The sequence below is a fragment of the Mustela nivalis genome, assembly GCF_964662115.1.
Source record: "Mustela nivalis genome assembly, chromosome: 2".
Taxonomy (NCBI): Eukaryota; Metazoa; Chordata; class Mammalia; order Carnivora; family Mustelidae; genus Mustela; species Mustela nivalis.
In genome coordinates, this window is record NC_139021.1 from 119,505,639 (window position 1) to 119,527,722 (window position 22,084).

General features: G+C 37.8%; 1 protein-coding gene across 13 annotated transcripts in view; it reads right to left on the reverse strand.

Annotated features, from left to right (window-relative positions):
- Nucleotides 1–22,084, reverse strand: part of ZWINT (ZW10 interacting kinetochore protein) — a 512,035-nt gene that overhangs the window by 484,781 nt on the left and 5,170 nt on the right. For 2 of the 13 annotated variants that reach the window (XM_082719491.1, XM_082719488.1), the window contains exon 9: nt 2,436–2,626. The exons of 6 other annotated variants lie outside the window; for them this stretch is intronic. The gene's annotated coding sequence lies outside the window, so the exon portion shown is untranslated. Of the gene's footprint in view, nt 1–2,435; nt 7,477–22,084 lie in introns of those variants that run through there. 5 more of the 13 variants (XM_082719489.1, XM_082719485.1, XM_082719481.1 and 2 more) reach the window with 4 other exon arrangements.

Genomic DNA, 22,084 nt, shown 5'->3' on the forward strand with positions numbered 1-22,084 from the left:
TCAGTAATCAAAGCCTCCCAACATAGAACCACCCAGGACCAAATGGTGTCTTCAATGAATTCTACCAAACATTTAAAATAGGATTAAGTCAATCTTTTTCAACTTCTTCCAATAGACTGTTTGTATCCCCCCAAAAGTCACATGCAGAAATACTAACATCCAATGTGATGGTATCAAAAGCTGGGGTCCTTGAAAGGTAATTAGATCATGATGGTGGAAACCCTGTGAATGGGATTAGTTCCTTTATAAAAGCGTACCACAGAGCTTCCTCATCCTTCCATTACGTGAGGACATCCTGAGAAGGTGCTGGTTATAAACCAGAAAGAGGGCTCTTGCTAGGCACTGAATCTTCTGGCACCTTGATCTTGGATTTTCCAGCCTCAGGAACTTTATGAAATAAATTTCTGTTGTTTACAAGACACCAGTTTATGGTATTTATGTTATAGCAGTCTGAACTGACTAACTCCTTCTATACAGCTAGCATTACCCTGCTATCACCCTCGCCCCGCAAGGACGACAAGAAGCCCCAGTTCGGATGCATCTTCTCTCTCTTTATTTCCGCAAGTCTACACACTTATATACGCTTACATGACCAATCAGCAAGCAGGGTACAGGAGGGAGCGAATCAGGCTGTGCACCTTAATGAACAACTTCGCTAGCAACCAATGCTGTTTACTTCCTCTTTGGGCGTTCAGCTTAGTCTCACGAGGCAATCCTAACCTGGCAACTAGCCAGGTGCCATCTTTTAATGGTGGAGGCCGCCCTGGCCAGGGGCCTGCGTCCAACACCCTGCTATCAAAGCTAGATAATGAAAAAACAGCAACAAAACTACAGACCAAATACTTCTAATGAACACTGATATAAGAATATTCAACAAAATACCATCAAACCAAAATTCCAGAGTATATTAAGAGAACTAGTCACAAAACCAAGTAGGATTTAGTCCTGCAACGCCAAAATAGTTTAGCATATGAAAATCAAACAATGACATACATCACATTAACAGAATGAAAGCAAAAAACCCATGATTATCTCAATTGATGAAAAAGAAAACCAAAAACCTTTGCCAGAATAAAACAATCCTTCATGATAAAAGCACTCAACAAACTAGGAAGAGAACCTTCTAACATAAGAAAGGCCATATATGAAAAACACATGCAACCATCACATTCAAAGGTAAAAACCTGAAAGCTTTTCCTCTAAGATTAGGAATAAGGCAAGAATCCCCACTCGTTCCACTCTTACTGAACATAATAATGTAAGTCCTAGCCAGAGCAATTAGACAAGAAAAAGAAATAAAAGGTATCCAAATAAAAGAGGAAGAAGTAAAACTATCTTCGTTCACAAATGGCATATCCTTATATAAAGAAAACCCTAAAGATTCCACACAGAAAATATCTGCTGGAACTAGTAAGCAAATTTAGCACTGTTACAAAAACAAACAACCAACAACAAAAAACCCCTCACATATATGCTAAAATATTTGACAATGGTGCCATGACCACTCAAAGGAAAAGGACTCTTTTCAACAATTGGTTTTAGCTAACTGGATTCCCTCATGTGAAAAAGAATGAAGTTATACTCTTAGCATGTACCACATACAAGATGACTCAAATGAATCAAAGGCTTTACCTAAAGAACTAAAACTATGAAGCTTTTGGAAGGATACATAGGAGAAAAGCTCTACTACATTTGATTTGGCAATGATTTCTTGGATAAAACACTAAAAGCAGGGCAACAAAAGAAAAAATAGATAAACTGGATTTAACAAATTAAAAATATTTGTGTATCAAGGACATAATCAAGAGTAAAAAGGTACGGGGCGCTGGGTGGCTCAGTGGGTTAAAGCCTCTGCCTTCGGCTCAGGTCATGATCCAGGGTTCCTGGGACTGAGCCCCACACCAGGCTCTCTGCTCAGTGGGGAGCCTGCTTCCTCCTATCTCTCTGCCTGCCTCTCTACCTACTTGTAATCTCTGTCAAATAAATAAATAAAATCTTTAAAAAAAGAGTTTGGTAACCCATAGAATGGGAGAAAATCCCTACATATAAAATAAAGGATTACTACCAAGAATATAGAAAGATCTCCTATAATTCAACAACAGCAACAAAAACAACCTGGTTAAGAAACAAAGGACCGAATAGACATTTCACTAAAGAAATGATCAACTAGTGTATGGAAAAGATGCTCAAAACTGGTAACTGATAATTGATAGGGAAATGTAAATCAAAACCGCAATGAGGTACCACTTCATACCCACTAGGGTGGCTATTACCAAAAACAAACAAACAAACAAACAAACAAACAAAAAACAGAAAATAACAGGTTTTGGTGATGACATGGAATAACGGAAACTTTAAGCTGGTGGGAGGTAAAATGGTGCAGCCACAGGAGAAAACCATACAGTGGTTTCTCCAGAAATGAAACATAGGCTTACCTAATACTATCCAACAATTTCACTTCTGGAATTTCAAAATAAGTGAAAGCAGGGAGTCCTCTGGATATCTGTATACACATGTTCATAGCAACATCATTCACAAGAGCCAAAAGGTAAAGCAACCTAAGCATCCGCTGACAGATGAACAGATAGACGAAATGTGGTATATTCATCCAGAATGGTTATTCAGCCTTAAGAAAGAAGATCTGACATTGAAAACACTGTGTTAAGAGTAAACCATTCCCTAAGAAACAGGTTTTACATGCTTCTATTTATATGAGGTGCCTGGAGTTGGTCACTGGTTCATGGGGAAGGAGTTGCAACCTGGGAACATGGAAACATTCTGAAGCTGGATGGCAGTGACGGTTGCACAACAGCATGAATGTACTTAATGCCACTTAATTGTACGCTTATAAACAGATAAAATGGTAATTTTTTTATGTAGGTTTTTCCACCAACAAAAAACTGCAACATCTATTTCAAAGTGTTACACTGTAGTGTGAAGGAGCCTCCTTCATGCATTTGGAGATTTCCTTGAAGGCTCCATGTGCCCCAGGTCATTTGTATATCTTGACAAAGTGCCTGGCTTGAACTGAGTCCAAGCTCCTGAGACATAAGGTTCAAGAGTTATAAAAAGAACAAGCAAAGAAACAAGTCATGGATACCTACCATGTAGTAGGCACTGTATTTTGTAGTAATGATACATAAAGATAAAGTGTTAGCACAAAATGAGCAATGTTAGCACTATTTTCCATAAAATATGGTACATGCCAGGTGGGACCGCCATGCTCAGTGTGTGGAGAGGAGCAAATCTTGGTTTTCTGTTCTGAAAATGCCAAAGATAGCAAGTAAGTACAACTATTCAAAGTACTGCAGATATATTTCATATTTTTAAGATGAAAACTATAAAGTTGTAATAGTTAAACTCTATAAAGCAACTTCTAACTGCTGATAAATATCTACTCCATTAAAGTGTTATAAGAACATCAAATGGAAATAGTGGAGATGAATGAGTACCAGTTAGGAACAGACACAATTAAAACATTTCTTGTTTAAAGTTTTCTTGCATTTGCACATCTAATAGGTTACTATGGCAACTCAGTTATCTTGAGATACTTAGAGATTAGATTAAAACACCATACTGTTGAAAATCCACGTTTTCACTTTTACTAATTATACTTTTAAAAAAAGATGACAATTGTTGGAGACTAAATTTTTTTTTAAAGACAATATTAAAACATGTTCTTCACAGGTAAACAGTCTTCAAGATCAGTAAGTTCAGGAAAAGAAATGATGAAAAATGGCCTCCCCCAAACTCTTATCACCCTAAACAGCTCTCACCCCTGTGTGTGTGTGTGTGTGTGTGTGTGTTTGACTGGGGTTGGGGAAGTAATTACAAACTAAATATTACAATGTGAGATGTGACATATGGCTTCTGAAAATTAGAAAACAGGTAAGAGGAAATCATCACAGCTTTGATAAAAAACTTCTCACTGAAGCCCAGGAGCACTTGAATTCAGAAGAGCCACACAGATTTAGGCTGCTGCATGTACTGTAAGAACACCTTCTGAGAACCGTTCGTGACGGCGGTCCCCCAGCCTCTCTTTGCTTCTCGGGGCTGGGAACAAGACAGAAAGCCCCACAGCTGACAGCAGAAGCAAACGGGCACAAAGCTCACACAAGCACGTGTGATCATCTTGCAGCCGAGGAAATACAGCAACCGAGCCAACAGGAGACATGAGGCCAGAAGTGGACAGTGCCCCCAGCTCTGAACGACATCCAGGGGTCTGCTGCTTATAGGCTACCACCGGCATATTGCAAACTTCCTGCCTGGTGTTCAGAGCCACGCCAGCTCAGGGAGGACACATCAGTCGCTTTAAAACTCACGTTAGAAGGATTTATAATCTTTGGACTCCTTTCCAAGTGGGAGGCAAAATGATTCAAACTGTTCAGCTTTCCGAAAACACAGGGAAATGCAGGACTTGCAGGTTTTCTGCTCCGAACAGTTTAGCGGTAGTGTCTTCAATCAGGCAGGTCTTGAGGTTTCAGCACCAGCGAGAGACTGCAGGGCAGTAACTATAGGGTGGTGAGTGAAGCTCATGGTGACACACCTGCACCTTTACTGTAAACAGTGGGCAACTTCATCAAGCTACTACCCTGTCCCTGACCAGCATCCATTTGCTGCCTACAAACTTTTTTATTTACTTGACATGAAGATCTTCCAAGAAGCCCCTTTTCTAGTCTACCGAATGTTTAATTATCACCACTAAAAGTTAAGGGGTTTTCCTGGTAAGTTTGGTTGCTGATCCCTAAGGTGTCAGATTCTAATAGAACCACCTCCAAGCCTCAGTGGCTTCTTTGAATATAAAAGTCTGTTCCTGACTCACAGCTGACCCTAGGAGCCAGGCCCCTCCAGCTGTTATCTGCACCTTCCCCACCACCTGCGTCCTTTTCAGCCAGTGCCAGGGTCTTCCCCAGCCAGGCCTGATGTCACACTGCTGTCCCCATCTTAGGTGAAGTCTAGACACAAGGGCCTCACCAAATGTGACAGGACAGTAAAATGTGCTCAGCTGTGGGCCTAAATGTCTATTTATAATCAACTTAGGCAGTTTATCTCTTCATAGATCAACATTTTCAGTTCCAGAGTTTACTTTCCTTGGGAACAGGACAAGAAGGGATCTGTCTGCCCTCCAGGCTCGTGTGCCGGACCGCACAGGTAGGCTGGAACCCTTGACAGCACACGTTTGCCTTTAGCCCTCATTGCTCTCCCCTCCGCTGCTCTCACCTCCCACTACAGACTGTGCCACAACACAGCCCTCCCATCCCCACATCACTTCCAGTTCATCCAGGTACCCAGCCCAGTTCAAAATGGGTGAGTCCACTGTTTCATGGTCTCCAGGATGACCTCCGAGCTGATAATACGATGAATGCTAAAGTCTTGGTGGGAAAGAGCAAAGTGTTCCTCATAAAATGGACCCTAAATCCATTGGATCATAATCACTGGAGGTGTTTGTTAAATTTGCAACATCTAAACCAGGAACTGGGAATTAGAATCTTCAAAAACAACTGAAATCAACATTTTAAGAAACACCTCAAGGTGACTCTACTACACATCAAATTATAAGAACCAAAGGGTTACCCTTACATCTTCCCTGATAACATATCTGGGTCTATTACAGTGAGTCACTGTGTGTGTGTGTCAATGACATGGGGGAAGAAATGGAGCATACTAGCCCCTAACACCATGGCTGTTGCTGGAATTGTTTTTCTTTAGGGAAAGCACCCAATCCTCAGTTACTTAGTCTACAAACAGTAACAATACTATTTAACCAGTTACTACCTGAAAGCATTGGATATTGACCTATGGATTGACAATCTGTTTAAAAGTTGCAAACTGACAAAAATCCGCTTTTTTTACTAAGATGATAACCTGGAAGGTGACAAAAAACAATAGGAAGACAAGCAGATAAAAATTCACAGTTTCAACATCTGCGTCTCTAGCCTTTGAGCATCTGAGGATGTCATTCAGTGCCCTCTGTCCAACCACTGGCCTCTAACGTCTCCCGGGGACACCACATATACCACAGCCTTCCGGCGGCCCCACATCCGGCTGTCAAAGCTCCTTCTCACAGTCTCATGTTACCCTACTTACCCTATATGTGGAATTTTGTTTAGTCTACTTTACTCTAAAATTCCCTGACAAAATGTACCTTTTAAAAAGGCCTGGTTCCTTTGTACCAGGAATAAGGAACTATTTCCAAACCTCCCCTGGGTTTATTCCAGGGAATTAGCTCCCTACCTCACATATTTCTGGAGCATGCTGATTTCAACCTATTTTAGTAGGCAGAGCAAAAATAGTTTTCTTACATGCCAAGGTCTATCAATCAGGAGTGGCTCAACAGGGTGCTGGGGTGGGGTGGGGGGTGATCTACCCATATTGCGTGCGTCTGGGAAGAGCCAAGGTTGACTGGATGTCCGTTCTGTGTAACTTCTACACAGAACAATTCAGACCCACAGGGCTCATAACCAGTTAGAATCGGGGACACCGAACAGTGAAGCAAGCTTTCATTTAAATTCACATCATAAAACCCACTGTCATAGATTGTCAGTGATGTCTGTGCTCAAAGGATACTTGAATTGTTTGTTATGATTAAACCACAGGAGTTTCATTTGCTTCTCTCAGTCCTTCATTCTCTTGGTCCATGAATTTCAAGTGGATTTTTGAAAGATCACTTCATGAAGGCAAATGCAATGTTCAAAGCGCCTCTGGGTGCCTTCACAGGGCTGTTCGCATGCCAGATATACTTAGGATAGCAGAGGTTAAATAAATAGAGATTTAGCAAGTTCAGGTTTCTCTGTTTTCCCAGATTTCAGTTGTTCAGCAAAAACCATCATTAAAGAAGCAAGCAACCACTGCTGATGAAGTCTGAGCAGTAAAAGTTCATAAGAAGAATAAAATCAATGAGACAGTTGGTCAAAGAAACATGTGAAGTTCAATGTTAATACAAATGCCGCAAGGGGTTAGAGACTTTGCAATTCAAGGGACTGAGGACTTAAAGTACGAAACTTTTTTGAATTCTCTGGAGGATTTGTTACAAGGAAGGAGATTCCTCATCCACATTTCTGCCACGCATATATACTTCTGTGAAGACAATAATGCCTGGAGGAAGACATTAGATTTTTAATTTTTCTATAATTTGTATTATATACCATTTCATATACTTAACCACCTAGGAAATATTAGATAGGCTTCAAATGACACTAAATAAAATAAGTGCACTGTTCTTGTCGCAGAACTTTAACACTGTCCAACTAACAACATCCAAGAAGCAAACATCTCTTGAGTTTTTTGACAGCACTAAATGTGAACTCCACTCCTAATACAATATTTAAAATGAACCAGGATGTCCATTCAACTTCTTCATAAATAAACTGAACACTCATAAAAAACAGCAGACCACAAATAGTGGTCAGTACTGCAATAAACTGAGAAAGATTTCCCATAGCGTCCATGTGTCTTCATGACTCGAATAAATGACTCCTTAAAAAATAACAGAAAAGAAAATTAAATTATAAAGAGAGAATAATACCTGTTTTCACAGTTTAGAATATATGTAAATGCATATATATTTTAAAAATGTGATATTCAGGATACCTAGCTAGAAAAAACAAAACACAACATTAAGCAGCTTTATAACTTAAGTTTTCAAACAAAAATTAAATATTATAACATATCTGATAGAAAATACATTTTGTGGAAGAGTCATTTAACAAAGGTATTTCCTCTAAGTGACCCCCTAGTGACTGGGAACTAAGTTCTAGAGATACACAGACCGCAAGGCTAAGGCCAACACCCTGTTACTGGTCAGGGGAATGACGTTTGAGGCAGCTGTCCAGGCTGCAGCAGGAAGGACCCCTTTGTCCCCAGCAGCACCTGGATTTCTGAGGAGGAACCTGTGACTGAGGGGTTGGAGAGGAAAGAGAAGGAGGCAGTCAAGAATACCAAATGCCTGTCTGCTTCAGGACGTTAGCAGGACTGCCCATGGGCCTCTGGATATGTCACACTTGCTCTCACGCCAGGCCCAGTGACACCCCAAAACTCCAGCTGCCAAGGCCAAAACACCCCCTACTCTGCCACCAACCAAATGCATCCACAAGAGCCAGCTGTTAGAGGAGAAACCACAAGCGAGCTACAGCGCCACCTTCCAAAATAGAAAAGAAAGGCTTCTAATGGCCAGCCTGTTGAACAGTAAGATCCAAAGTAAACATAAAACGCTACCTCAAAGGATAAAGCAGATGTGCATATTTTCAATTACCACAAAAAATCAAGGAAATACGGTATCACAAAAAAAGAAACTAATTCTCCAGCAACCGAACTCAGAGGCACAGAATATCGCACTCTGACAAATAACTTGAAATAGTTGTCATGAAGAAATTCAACAAGCTATAAGAAAACTCAGAAAGGTCATTCAGGGAACTCAGGAACGAAATGAATGAACACAGAGATTAAAATTATATGGAAGAACCAAACAAATTCTAGAATTGAAGAATTTGATAAATGAGATGGAGAATGAACCATGAGTAACCAGGCAGACCAGATGGGAGAGAGGATAAGTGACTTGGAGGATAGGAATAGAGAAATAGTTCAGTTTGATGAGGAGGGAAAACTAAGATTTTAAAATAGTGAAGAAACCCAGCAAGAGCTATCAGTTTCAATCAGAAAGGTCAAAAAGGCAAATATAAGAGTAACTGGTATACCAGAAGGAGAAAAGGGGGAGAAGCAGACAAAAGAAATAATAGCTAGGAACTTCCCAAACCTGGCAAGAAATTGGTATGATTCCACAAAACGACTAAAACAGCCTATTATCTCAATGCAAAAAATCTTTTCCAGAACACATTATAATGAAAGTGTCAAAAACCAATGATCAAGAACCTTCCAGGCAGCCAGGGAAAGGAAAGTAATATTGCAAAAAGAAACCCTAGTAGGCTTTCAGCAGATTTCTCAGCAGAAACTCTGCAGGCCTGGAAAGAGTAGAATGACACTCAAAGTGTTGAAAGATAGAGACTGCCAGCCAAATATAGTTTGTTTGGCAAAACTACTCTTCAGATATGAAGGAGAAATGAAGGCTTTCCCAGATAAAAGCTAAAGCAAGGTTACTATCATGAGGCCTGACTTGCAAGAAATGCTAAAGGGAGTTCTTCAAACTGTAAAGAAAAGATGCTAATCAGCAACCCAAAAACACATTCTGCTCTGCTATAGAACTAGAAAACAGTAACTGTATTAGCACTGTTGTCACTTAACTAAGGTATAAAGGTTAAAGGAAAAGAGTATTAAAACCTACAGCTACTATAATTTGTTAACAAATTCAGAGCATAAAATCAGTGAACTGTGGCATTAAAAACATAAAGGGGAGGAATAAAAGGGCCGAGCTTTTATAGAGGAAGAAAGAGAAGCTGCTTTCAGCATAAAATGACCTGTTTTATCTTGGAAATATTTTACATAAACCTCATGGTAACCACTGCAAAAATTCAGACTAGATTCACAAAACCTTCAAAATGAGGGTACGGGGGTGGGGTGGGGTGGGGGGAGAGCACTGAGCAAATCACTATGAAAAAGAACTAGAAGGCAAACAATAAGATGGCAGTTGCAAGTCCTTACATATCAATAATCACTACAAAATACTGAATTATTCAATCAAAAGGTATAGAGTGACTTAATGGATTAAAAAAAAAAACTAAACTAAAACAAGACTCAAGTTTATGTTGCCTACAGAGACTCATTTCAGCTCTCAACACATAGAGGTTCAAAGTGAAGAGATGGAAGAAGATATTCCATGTAAATGGAAATCTAAAAAAAAGCAAGGGTAGCCATACTTATATCAGAGAAAATAAACTTCAAGCCAAAAACACTAATAAGAGACAAAGAAGGCTGTGATGTAATGATAGAGGGTTTGAAATATCAACAAGATAAAACAATTGGAAACACATACCCACTTACCCCTAGGACACCTAAATACAGTAAGCAAATACTAACAGGTATGAAGGGAGAAAGAGACAACATTACAAAAGTACTAGTGAACTTCAATGCTCCACTGTCATCAATAGATAGATGATCCAGACAGAAAATCAACAAAGAAACACTAGAATTGAAGCACATCTTAGACTAAATGGTTTAAATGACATATATACATCATTCCAACAAACAGCAGCAGAATACACATTCTTCTCAAGTATACATGAAACCTTCTCTAGGATAGATCTTATGATAGGACACAAAACATGTTAGCAAATTTAAGGAGACTAAAATCATACTAAGGGTCTTTTCTGACCACAATGGTATGAAATAGGAATCAGTAAAAGTTGGGGGGTGCGTGGCTGGCTCAGTCAGTGGAATGTGCAACTCTTGACATTGGGGTTGTGGGTTTAAGCCCTATTTGGGTGTAGAGCCTACTTAAAAAAAAAAAAAGTGAAAATTCTACAAATAGAAGGAAACTAAGGAACACACTTCTGAACAACCACTGGATCAAAGGAAAAATCAAAACGGAAAAAAAAATTATCTTGAAACAAAGGAAAAGGAAATATATCAAATCCTATGGGATGCTGAAAAGCAATTCTGAGAAGAAAGTTTATACATTATAGTGGTAAATGTATATATTAAAAAATTAGAAAAATCACAAATTAAAAAGCCTGATTTTATACCTCAAGGAACTAGAAAAAGATCTAAGTCCAAAGTTAGAAGAAAGAAGGTAATAATGATCACAGCAGAAATAAAAGAAATACAGACCAGAAAAACAATGGAAAGGATCAATGAAATTAAGAGCTCATTTTTCAAAAAGATAAACAAAATGGACAAACCTTTTGCTAGACTAATTAAAAAAGAAGACTCAAATAGATAAAATTAGAAATCAACTGATACTACAGAAATATATAGGATCTTAAGAGACTATATTAATAATTATGTGCCAAAAAATATAACCTTCAAGAATGGATGAATTTCTAGTAACACAATATATACAAAGACTGAATAAAGAGAGGAAAAAATCTGAACAGACCAATAACTAGTAAAGTAATTGAATAAGTAATCAAAAATCTAACACAGAAAACTCCAGAACCAGAAGGTTTCACTGGTGAATTCTACCAAATATTTAAAGAAGAATTAATGCCAAGTGTTCTCAAACTATTCCAAAAAAAATGAAGAGTGGGGAACACCTCCAAGTTCATTTTTTTTTTTTAAGATTTTTATTTATTTATTTGACAGGTAGAGATCACAAGTAGGCAGAAAGGCAGGCAGAGAGAGAGAGGAGGAAGCTGACTCCCTGCTGAGCAGAGAGCCCAACGTGGAGCCTGGGACCCTGGGAACCGCAGGACCCTGGGATCATGACCTGCGCCAAAGGCAGAGGCTTTAACCCACTAAGCCACCCAGGCGCCCCCTCCAAGTTCATTCTATGACACCAATACTACCATGCAACCTAAGCCAGAAAAGAACCACTACAAGAAAGTAAAATTATAGACCAATATCCCTGGTGAATATAAATGCAAAAAATGTCAACAAAATATTGGCAAACCAAATTCAAGAATACATTAAAAAAATTCAAAACAGATTAAAGCACATAATAATGATTATACACCATGACCAAGCAGGATTTATCCCTGGGATGCAAGAATGGTTCGAACATACACAAACCAATCAATGTAATAGAGCACAATAGCAGAAAGAAAGATTAAAAAATCATGTGATCATCACAATAGATGATGAAAAGGTATTTGACAAAAATGCAACATCCTTTCCTGATAAAACCCTCAAGAAATTGGGCATGGAAAGAATACAACCCAACATAATAAAGACTGTATACAACAAACCCATAATTAACATTATACTCAACATAGAAAATTTGAAAGCTTTTCCTCTAAGAAAAAAAAGACAAGGATACCCATTCCTCCACCCCGCCCCTTACACCATACACTACTGGAATTCCTACCTAGAGCATTTAATCAAGACAAAAAAGGCATCCAACGTGGAAAGGAAGAAGTAAAACTGCCATTATTTGCATATGTTTTGATTTCATATATACAAAATCCCAAAACCTATCAAAAAACTGTCAGAACTTAAGGAAAGTTGCAGGACATAAAATCTGCGCATGATGAACAGTTGCATTTCTGTATACTAATGATGCAGCATCCAAAAATGAGATAAAGAAAACTATCCTATTTACAATATCTTCAAAAACAATAAAATACCTAGGAATAAATTTAATCAAGGGAGTGAAAGATCTGTACATTGAAAAGTATAAGACCTTGCTGAAAGAATTTGAAGAAGTCACAAATAAGTGGAAAGACATCTTGTGTTCATGGAGTTCATGGACTGAAAGAATAGTTACCATGTCCATACTACCCAAAGTCACCTATAGATAGATTCAACACAATCCCATCAAAATTCTAACTGCTTCAAAGAAACTAAAAACAAAACAAAACCAAACAAACCTAAAATTTGTATGGAACCAGAAAAGACCCTGGATAGCCAAAGCAACACTGGGGAAGAACAAAGCTGAAGCTACCACACTTCTGAGTATACTATACTCCACAGTAATAAAAACAATATGCCACTAGCATAAAAACAGACAGAGAGACCAAGACAATAGAATATAGAGCTCAGAATTAAACTTCCACATATACTGTCAATTAATATTCCACAAGGGACCAAGAACAGCCAACAGAGAAAAAGTCTCTAACAAATGCTGCTGACAGCACTGAAAAAACACATGCAGAGCATAGAAATCAGACTGCTCTCTTAACAGCACTCACAGAAATTCACCGAAAATGGATCAAAGATTGAAACACAAGACCCGACATTGTAACAAGAAAATGTACGGAAGAAGCTCCTTCACATTGGATTAGGCAATGAATTTCTGGAGATAACACCAAAAGCACAAACTTTGAACAAAAACAAAAATCAGCAAATGGGAGTACATAACACTTAATTAAAAGGTTCTGCGCAGCAAAAGAAACAAGTAACAAAATGAAAAGGCAACCTACGGTGGGGGGGGGCATTTTTGCAAACCAGATATATCTAACAGGAGTTAATATCCAAAATACATAAAGAATTCAGACAACTCAATAACAAAACAAACAACATGATTAAAAAAAAAAAAAGTAGATGGGCACAGGACCTGAACAGACATTTCTCCACAGACATCCGAATTGCAACCAGGTACATGAACAGATTGAACAGATGCTCAACATTACTCATCATTAGGGAAAGTCAAACAAAAACCACCATGAGGTATCAAGTCACACCTGTTAGACTGACCAGAATCAAGAAGATGGAACAAGTACAGTGAGGATGTGGAGGAAGGGGAACCCTTCCCAATGTAGTCAAATGCTCTACCTCTGAGCTATATTCCCTGGACCCTTCCCACTGTGTACTGGTTCAGCCAATATGTAAAACAATACAGATGTTCCTCAAAAAATTAAAAACATATCTACCATATGACTTGGCAACACTATTGCTGTGTATACACCCAAAGGGAATGAAAACAATATATCAAAAATATTTCTGAACTCCCATTTTCGCTGCAGCATTATTCACAATAGCCAAGATACGGAAACAACATAAATGTTCATCATTGGAGGAACTGATGAAGAAGATGAGATGCATATATATTACATTCTATTTATTACCCATATGTATCATATATATTCATGTATATACACATAAATATCATCCAGCCATGTGAAAGAAGAACATCTTGCCATTTGAGACAATGTGGATGTACCTTGAGCAATCATTCTAAGGGAGGTATGTTGGAAGAGAAAGGCCAAGTAAAATATGGTATACTTATATGCGAAATCTAAAAAAGCCAAACTCATGGAAACACAACACAATGGTGATTACCAAAGGATGAGGGTTGGACTCATCTAAGGACTGCTTAGAGTCCTATTGCTTAGTGGACAAACTTACAAGGAGTAGTAAATAAGCCCTAGAGATATAATGCAGTGTAATACTGTAGGATCACCATCAAACTTGCTAAGAGATTAGAACTTAATTATTCTAACCACTAAAAGAAATAATAATTAAATAATGTGACAGAGGTGCTAATTATGGCACCTCTACATTACAATGGCAATCACAGTATATCAACTATCAAATTAACGTGTTTTACACCTTAAATTTATGCACATCAAATATATTTACATGTCATATATTTACAAACATATTTATATGTCAAATATATTTTTATTAAAAAATGGAAGAGTAACTGGCACATAGGTGCTCAGAAAAGTTTGCTGAAGTGCATCATTAATACATACTAACAGAAAAATTACCTGGTAGTTAGTACAATTCTGAATCTGCATGTAATTATCAACTTAACCTCCAACTATAAAGAAGCACCTTATATGAATATGACTGGGTATGCACATGTGCGCGCGCACATACACACTTTCAGAAAAAGAGCAAACAAGGCAAGAAATTTCCCAGAAACTGTAAACCTCATATGGAAATCCTCACTACTATCCACCAGACTATATCCCCTGTTCGAGCTGGACAACATGAGTGGTAAATTACAGGTAGACTCACACCAGTTACACTGTTGTAGAATATCCAGTACCAAACAGAACCTATTTCATTACTTAGAAAACAAAACTGCTTCCTTGAGGCACATGGAACCCCACAGTTTTAGTCATTCTTCAAAACAAAAGATACTCAATGTATAACAATGATAATCAGAACTACATAAATATCTAATAGCCCTTCCTTTTTGTTGTTATAAACCTCAAGTTTGTTTCACTACGTACTTCTTCAGACCACCACCACACAACAGAGTTAAAGTTAGTGAATTAGTTACCGAAAATTCCTGAGATGGGATAGAGATAGTGGAAGGGGTAAAACAGAATAATCTCTTAAAATCACAACCACTTTTTTTTTTTTTATTCAAATAAGATTTCTCGTATTCTTTTTCAAGAGTAAGAACAGCCTGTTGCTACCACCAAAGGTGATTCGGGAACCTCATGTAAAGCTCCTCTCATCTGTACATTCCAGTATCTCTGAATACCTTTCAACATAATTATTAAAAACTAAAGTTATTATGGTAGTCATAGGGTATTGTTTAAAAAAACATACTCATTTTGCAAACTGATGGGAAGTTGGTCATCAATCCTTATCATAAACATTTTAAATCACAGCTGATTTTTTTTTTCTTTTTAAGATTTCATTCATTTATTCGACAGAGAGAGAAAGATCACAAGTAGGCACTGAGGCAGGCAGAGAGAGGGGGAAGCAGGCTCCCCACCAAGCAGTTAGTGTTCAGCCCTAAACCTTGATAAGCAGAATATTACTCAGGCACAATAATTCTGCGTTGTTGTAAATGCTTTCCAACATTCTCAGGAAGTCACGAGCTTTCAGCGACTCACACACCAAAAAGCAGTGAGCCGCAGGTAAGGCAGTTCATCAGTTTCTAGTTGGTACACATTGTTCTGATGGGTAACTACCACCATCCAGGAATGCTAGTGTTACTGAAATGCTTTTATGATGGCTCTGGTGGGTGTAACATGCACTTGCTCATAATTGTGATCACTGTTTACCTATTTTTTTTTTTTTGGAAGATTTTATTTATTTACTTTAAAGAGGTAGAGAGGGAAAACCAGATTCCCTGCTGAGCAGAGAGCCCAACATGGGACTCCATCCCAAGACCCTAAGCTGAAGGCAGAGCTTAACTGACTGAGCCACCCAAGTACCCATGGAATTAGTTTCTTAACAGAGTCATCCTTCCTGTCTTCAAATTTAAACTCACATTGTCTTTATCATCTTTTTTCTTTCTTTCTTTTTTTCTTTTAATTCTCTAAACTTATGCTCAGGACATAGCTAACGTTCAATAAATGATGAAATCAACCTCTGGATAATTTGTTTGAAATTGAGCTCAAGAGGCAGCTCTTTGGGAAATCTTCCCTGAACATAACCCAGTGAATATTTACTAAGTCCTTTTAAAGTATGAAGGCATTGCTGGGTGTTCACCTGGGGATGGAAGTTATGCATGTTCCTGGACAGAGGAGCTAAGAGTGCCAGTGGTGAGTGGCAGGATCTGGAGCTGAGAAGAGCAGTGTAATTCCTTCCTCCGTCCAATCTACATGCTCTCTGCCTGGTTTGTGTGTGTGTATTGTGAGGACTGAACTTGCCTTTCTCATGTTGATAATGACACACAAAGTGCGTCTCAGTCATCACCAACAGCAGAGTCTCCAAACACGAAGCTGCACATGCTCTTCAGAGTCTGTCCTCATGGAGTGATCCAATCAAACAGCCAGAAATAAAGCCAAACTTCACTGAACACATTACTTTAAATTCCTCTTTTATTTCTAGAGCATCTGAGCCAGATAATCCAGACCTCACAGATATGGAGAGGGTGGACTGGCCTCAGTCCCTGTATTTCTTTCCCTCAAAGCCACATAAAGCATAACTTCTTTTTTTTTTTTTTTTTTTAAGATTTTATTTATCTATTTGACAGACGGAGATCACAAGTAGGCAGAGAGGCAGGCAGAGAGAGAAGAGGAAGCAGGCTGCCTGCTGAGAAGAGAGCCTGATGCAGAGCTTAATCCCAGGACTCTGAGATCATGACCTGAGCTGAAGGCAGAGGCTTTAACCCACTGAGCCACCCAGGCGCCCCTAAAGCATAACTTCTTGTCCACTGAAAAATTACATGAAAAACTGGATAATTTAATATACCTACTTTTTAAACTTGTATTTTAATTAATGAAACTGATATGCTTACTATTTATGATTAGTTATTAAGTTTAGACCTGAAATCTTTGCAATACAATTTCATAACACAAAGAATCTAGAGCATAATTTAAACTTAATCCTTCTTTTATAAACAAACCCTACTTTGATGATTCCAACTCACATTGTTTTTTTCCCATCATTTTTTTATAGCATGGTGTAAATAGAATAAGTTCTTATGCAATGGATTACACATACATATACACACATATATATTTTTTCTTGGCTTATTTCTTTTATACTGTTTACGTGTAATAATACTAATAGTCTGGTCATCCTCTGAAAGCACAGTTCTGGGTTTACCCCTGTTTTCTATTTCAAAACACTATTTTAGGCATTTAGTAATTATCCATTTAAGTAATTATCAACTCCTTCACTATGGTTTAATAACAAAGAAATGCAGGGTGACATGAAATCATGCATGCCTTGTATGTAGGCCTGCTCGCTAAAGTCCACCGGACAATTTAAAATTTAGAAACATATGGGAATATGGTATCTGACAACTAATTTTTGTATATTTCAGAGCTCCATGAACATTAACAAGGTTTATTTTAAAAACTACATCAACAGTTATATAAATTCAACTTAACAACATAAATAAAAAAATGTACAATCCCCCAAAAACTATTTAAAAAGGCCTGAAACAAACATAAAAGACACTAATTCCTGAGACTGACACTTAATGCCTAGGCTACCCTACATTTCAAGAACAAAGTATATCAAGACCCAAATACTAAATTCCTCAGTGTTCAAATTAGCGAAAGATCCATTTAAGTACTAGGCTAGGAATAATAATGAAATTATTTAATTTCACACTTTGTATTTCAAAATATACACAAATTGCCTCAAAGATACATACAAATTGAAATACGAAAAGGTGTATAAATTGTATAAAGTAAGAATGGGGTATACTAGCAGAGATCCTAGAATGGTTATAATAGCTTTCTTTTCCAATCATATAATTTGTCATTCTAGAACACATATATTTTATATTATTCTTTTATTCTAGTATAGCTTTTTTTTCACAGTAGGGTAGAATATTCAAAGTGAAACCTTAGTTTTATAAATCTTAGCATCGTAAAGAAAGAATGAGGGATTAACTTTGCTGAAATTATCCAAGGGTTAACAAGACTATCTTCCTGGAAGAAGTCAGTCACATAAAAATAGAATTCAATAGAGAATTGCAGGATGGTACCTTGGAAATTTAATGTAATAAAAGAACATTAAAACAGTATTAAAATAATGCCAAAAGCTTGTGATTTTGAAAAACAGGAATAAAAATATCTTTGAGAAATACTAATAAAAAGAAAAAAAATCTTCAAAGAACAGAATGAAAATGAGGAAAGCCATAAAGAACATTAACATATATCTTGAAACATTTTTTTCTAAAGGTTGTATTGCTACTATCTACAAGTGACTGACAGAAGTAAACACAAATATTCTCAACTCTGTAGCCAGCCACAGAATTCTCAATAGAGTTCCATCAAATGTGACCATGCAAAGAAACAAGGAGTGTATGTGATAAAGAACCCAGCCCTGCAAAGATCGAAATCATGAAGCTTTCCAACACAGACAAAAGGCCTGTATATATTGTATTACGGTAAGAAAAGACAAACTCAAAGCGTAGCCCAGAATAACAACAAAAATCCAAATAACATAGACTGGGGTCACTGTATCTGCTTGAAAATTAAGAACAAAAATGAATGATAAAACAAGAGATTAGTAACAAATGTATGTGACAAATGTAACAATTAACACACAAATTAGTAACAAAATAAAGAAAAGCATCTAAATGCATTATAGAGAGAAAACATTATAAATATAAAACAAAGTTTATATAACATGTAGAATGAAGTTAAAACATCTAACTGTTGTCTAATTGGTGTGGAAGAAGCCTGTACAGAAGAGGTAAGACCATTTTTTAAGCAACCTGAAAAAACTCCAGAACTGTTGAAAGATTGGGACTGGCAATTTCAGATTTAGCAAGGCCAACTAACTGTAAGCAGAACAAATGAATGAATAAATGAACCAGAAGTATAGGAAGAGCTTTTAACAGGTAGCTGACTTGTCAGCAAAGTCAAAGCAGATAATCACGGAACAAGATCTTTTATTTTTATTTTTACTTTTATATTTTTAATTTAGATTTTATTTATTTATTCATCAGAGAGAGAGAGAAGCGAGAGTGAGCACAAGCAAAGTGATAGGCAGAGGCAGAGGGAGAAGCAGGCTCCCTGCAGAGCAAGGAGCCGGATGTGGGACTGGATCTCAGGACGCTGGGATCATGACCTGAGCTGAAGGCAGCCGCTTAACCGACTGAGCCACCCAGGTGTCCTGGTCTTCAATGTTTTAAATTTTAAATGAAAGTACCTGTCTACTCAGCATTCTCTACATAACAAAAACACCCTTTTTTTTTTTTAGAGATTTTCATTTTACTCTTGGGCAAAAAAAAAAAAAAAAGGTGTCACTGGTTATTCAAGTGAATATACAATCCTCTGATGTAGTTTGTTCTCTTAAGACAGTGCCCAACTCGAATATAGGTGTGGTAAGTGATCCTGAGAAGTACGAATAGAATGAGACAAAAGAGGAGAAAAGCTGCATACAAGTACACAGTTGTCAGTGTTGCCGTGGTAGGTAACATGGACTCATTTCCTCTCGAATCATTGTCAAGTCATGGCTTCCCACCCAGAATTGTTCATCTCGTGGATTGTGATCACCTCTCATTTCTCTTTTTTTTATTAATTTTTAAATTTTTTTATAAACATACAATGTATTTTTATCCCCAGGGGTACAGGTCTGTGAATTGCCAGGTTTACACATTTCACAGCACTCACCATAGCACATACACTCCCCAATGTCCATATCCCCACCACCCGCTCCCTCCCCTCCTCCCCCCAGCAACCCTCAGTCTATTTTTTTTGAGATTGGGTCTTTTATGGTTTGTCTCCCTCCCGATCCTATAATCTTTCATTTTTTCTTTTCCTACCCCCCAAACCCCCCATGTTGCATCTCCACTTCCTCATATCAGGGAGCTCATATGATAGTTGTCTTTCTCTGATTGACTTATTTCACTAAGCATAATACTCTCTAGTTCCATCCACGACATCGCAAATGGCAAGATTTCATTTCTTTTGATGGCTGCATAGTATTCCATTGCATATGCATATATATATATATATATATATATATATATATATATATATATATATATATACATACACACACACATACACACACACACACACCACATCTTCTTTATCCATTCATCTGTTGATGGACATCTAGGTTCTTTCCATAGTTTGGCTATTGTGGACATTGCTGCTATAAACATTTGGGTGCTCGTGCTCCTTCAGAGCACCACATTTGTATCTTTAGGGTATATATCCAGTAGTGCAACCGCTGGGTCATAGGGTAGCTCTATTTTCAGTTTTTTGAGAACACTCCACACTGTTTACCAGAGTGGTTGCACCAGCTTGCATTTCCACCTACAGTGTAGGAGGGTTCCCCTTTCTCTCCACATCCTCACCAGCATTTGTCATTTCCTGACTTGTTAATTTTAGCCATTCTGACTGGTGTGAGGTGGTATCTCATTGTGGTTTTGATTTGTATTTCCCTGTTACCTTGAACTGGGCACAGGCTGGGTGAGCTCAGAGTGTGGCCAGAGACGAGGGAGACAGAGTAATTGAGAGCACAGCTGGAGGCCAGGGAGACGGAGCGACCAAGCGCTCCTCTCCAAGCGCCAGTGGCTGGAGGCTGGGGAGACAGCGTAACCAAGTGCTTTTCTCCAAAAACATCTTTTAAGAATGAGAATAAAAGGGGCTCCTGGATGGCTCAGTCAGTGAGGTGTCTGCCTTCAGCTCAGGTCATGATCTCAGGGTCCTGGGATGGAGCCCCACATCTGGCTCTCTGCTCAGCGGCAAGCCTGCTTCTTCCTCTCCCTCTGCAGCTCTACCTGCGTGTGCTCTCTTGCTCTCTCTCTCAAATAAATAAAGTCGTAAAAAAAAAAAAAGAAAAAGAATGAGAATAAAATAAAAAATATTTCATAGTAAGAAATAAGTGTTATAGAGCCTCTGGACCCTAACTATAAGAAAGCCCAATACATGTATTTCACATGGGGCCATCATGCCACATGAAAGCTGACTTCTAAAAATCAAGTAGGAGGAAAAAGAAAAAAATCAAAATAAATGAGTGAACATTAACACAACACTGTAGAGAACAGGAAGTCTGATTTGTGAGAAGAGAACAAGCTAGAAGTAATAAACTGGACAAAAGTATCTTATAGAAGTTTATAGTATGGTCAATGGTCAAGTCTTCTCAGCTTCAGTACTTGTTACATTTCACTGCAGACTTTATTAACTACCAAAGCTAAACTGGGATAATAATCAGGAAGAACTTCAGGAGAAAAAGATAAAAATAACGAGAACAATATGATAATAAATAAATAAATAAATAAACGAAACCAAAGGCAAAAAAGGAATATATAAGAAACAAGGAAAAGTGAATGAAAAAACTGACACAAATACAGTCTTGGGCACAAAAATTATGAAACTGGATCTTTAAAATCATCTTTAAATGTGGTACAAAAGTGATAAACATAAGGGTAAAGAAATGTTGAAATTTAGAAGGTTGTAGGAGAGACGTAGCAGGCGAGGGATCAACCACGGAGCTGGAGAGAAAATCAGGTAAGGCACAAAAATGACCATTGTATCGCAAGCTAAGGAACACTCACCTGGAGATAAAGGAGGCCACTACGTGACTGTCCAGTTCCATTAAGAAGACAGACACACATGTAAATGCATCGTGGCTTCAAGTAGCCACAGAGCATGAAAAGCCAACTTTACCAGAACTGCAAGGAGAAATAAACTGACCCACTGTCAACACTTGGAGACCTGAACACACCTCTCAGAAGGTAATAATCAGAAAACAAAAAATTAAGTATACAGAAGATTAACCAAACACATAACAAGCACCACCTAAAAGATATATAGAAAACACCAAAAGCGACAATTGCAAAACAAATACTCTATTCAAATCCATGTGAAACATAAAACAAAACAAACAAAAAAAAGAGACTACATTCATGGCTGTAACTGCTCTCTACACCAAATTCATCATATAGATGACATTTTTCTGACCAACTTAGAATAAACTTAGAAGGATTATCTTCCCACATAAAGTAGAAAATTTCAAAATTATTCTTCTAAGAAACTCAGGAATCAAATAATGGGAAACAGAAAATTCTGTGAATTGAATGACCATGAAAATACTTAGAGAAAACCAGAAAAAATGTATACCCTTACATGTTTATTTGAGAAAATGAACGAAGAACCAAATGCACAAGCCTATCAACCGATACATATTAGAAGTTTACAAATAAAGTACA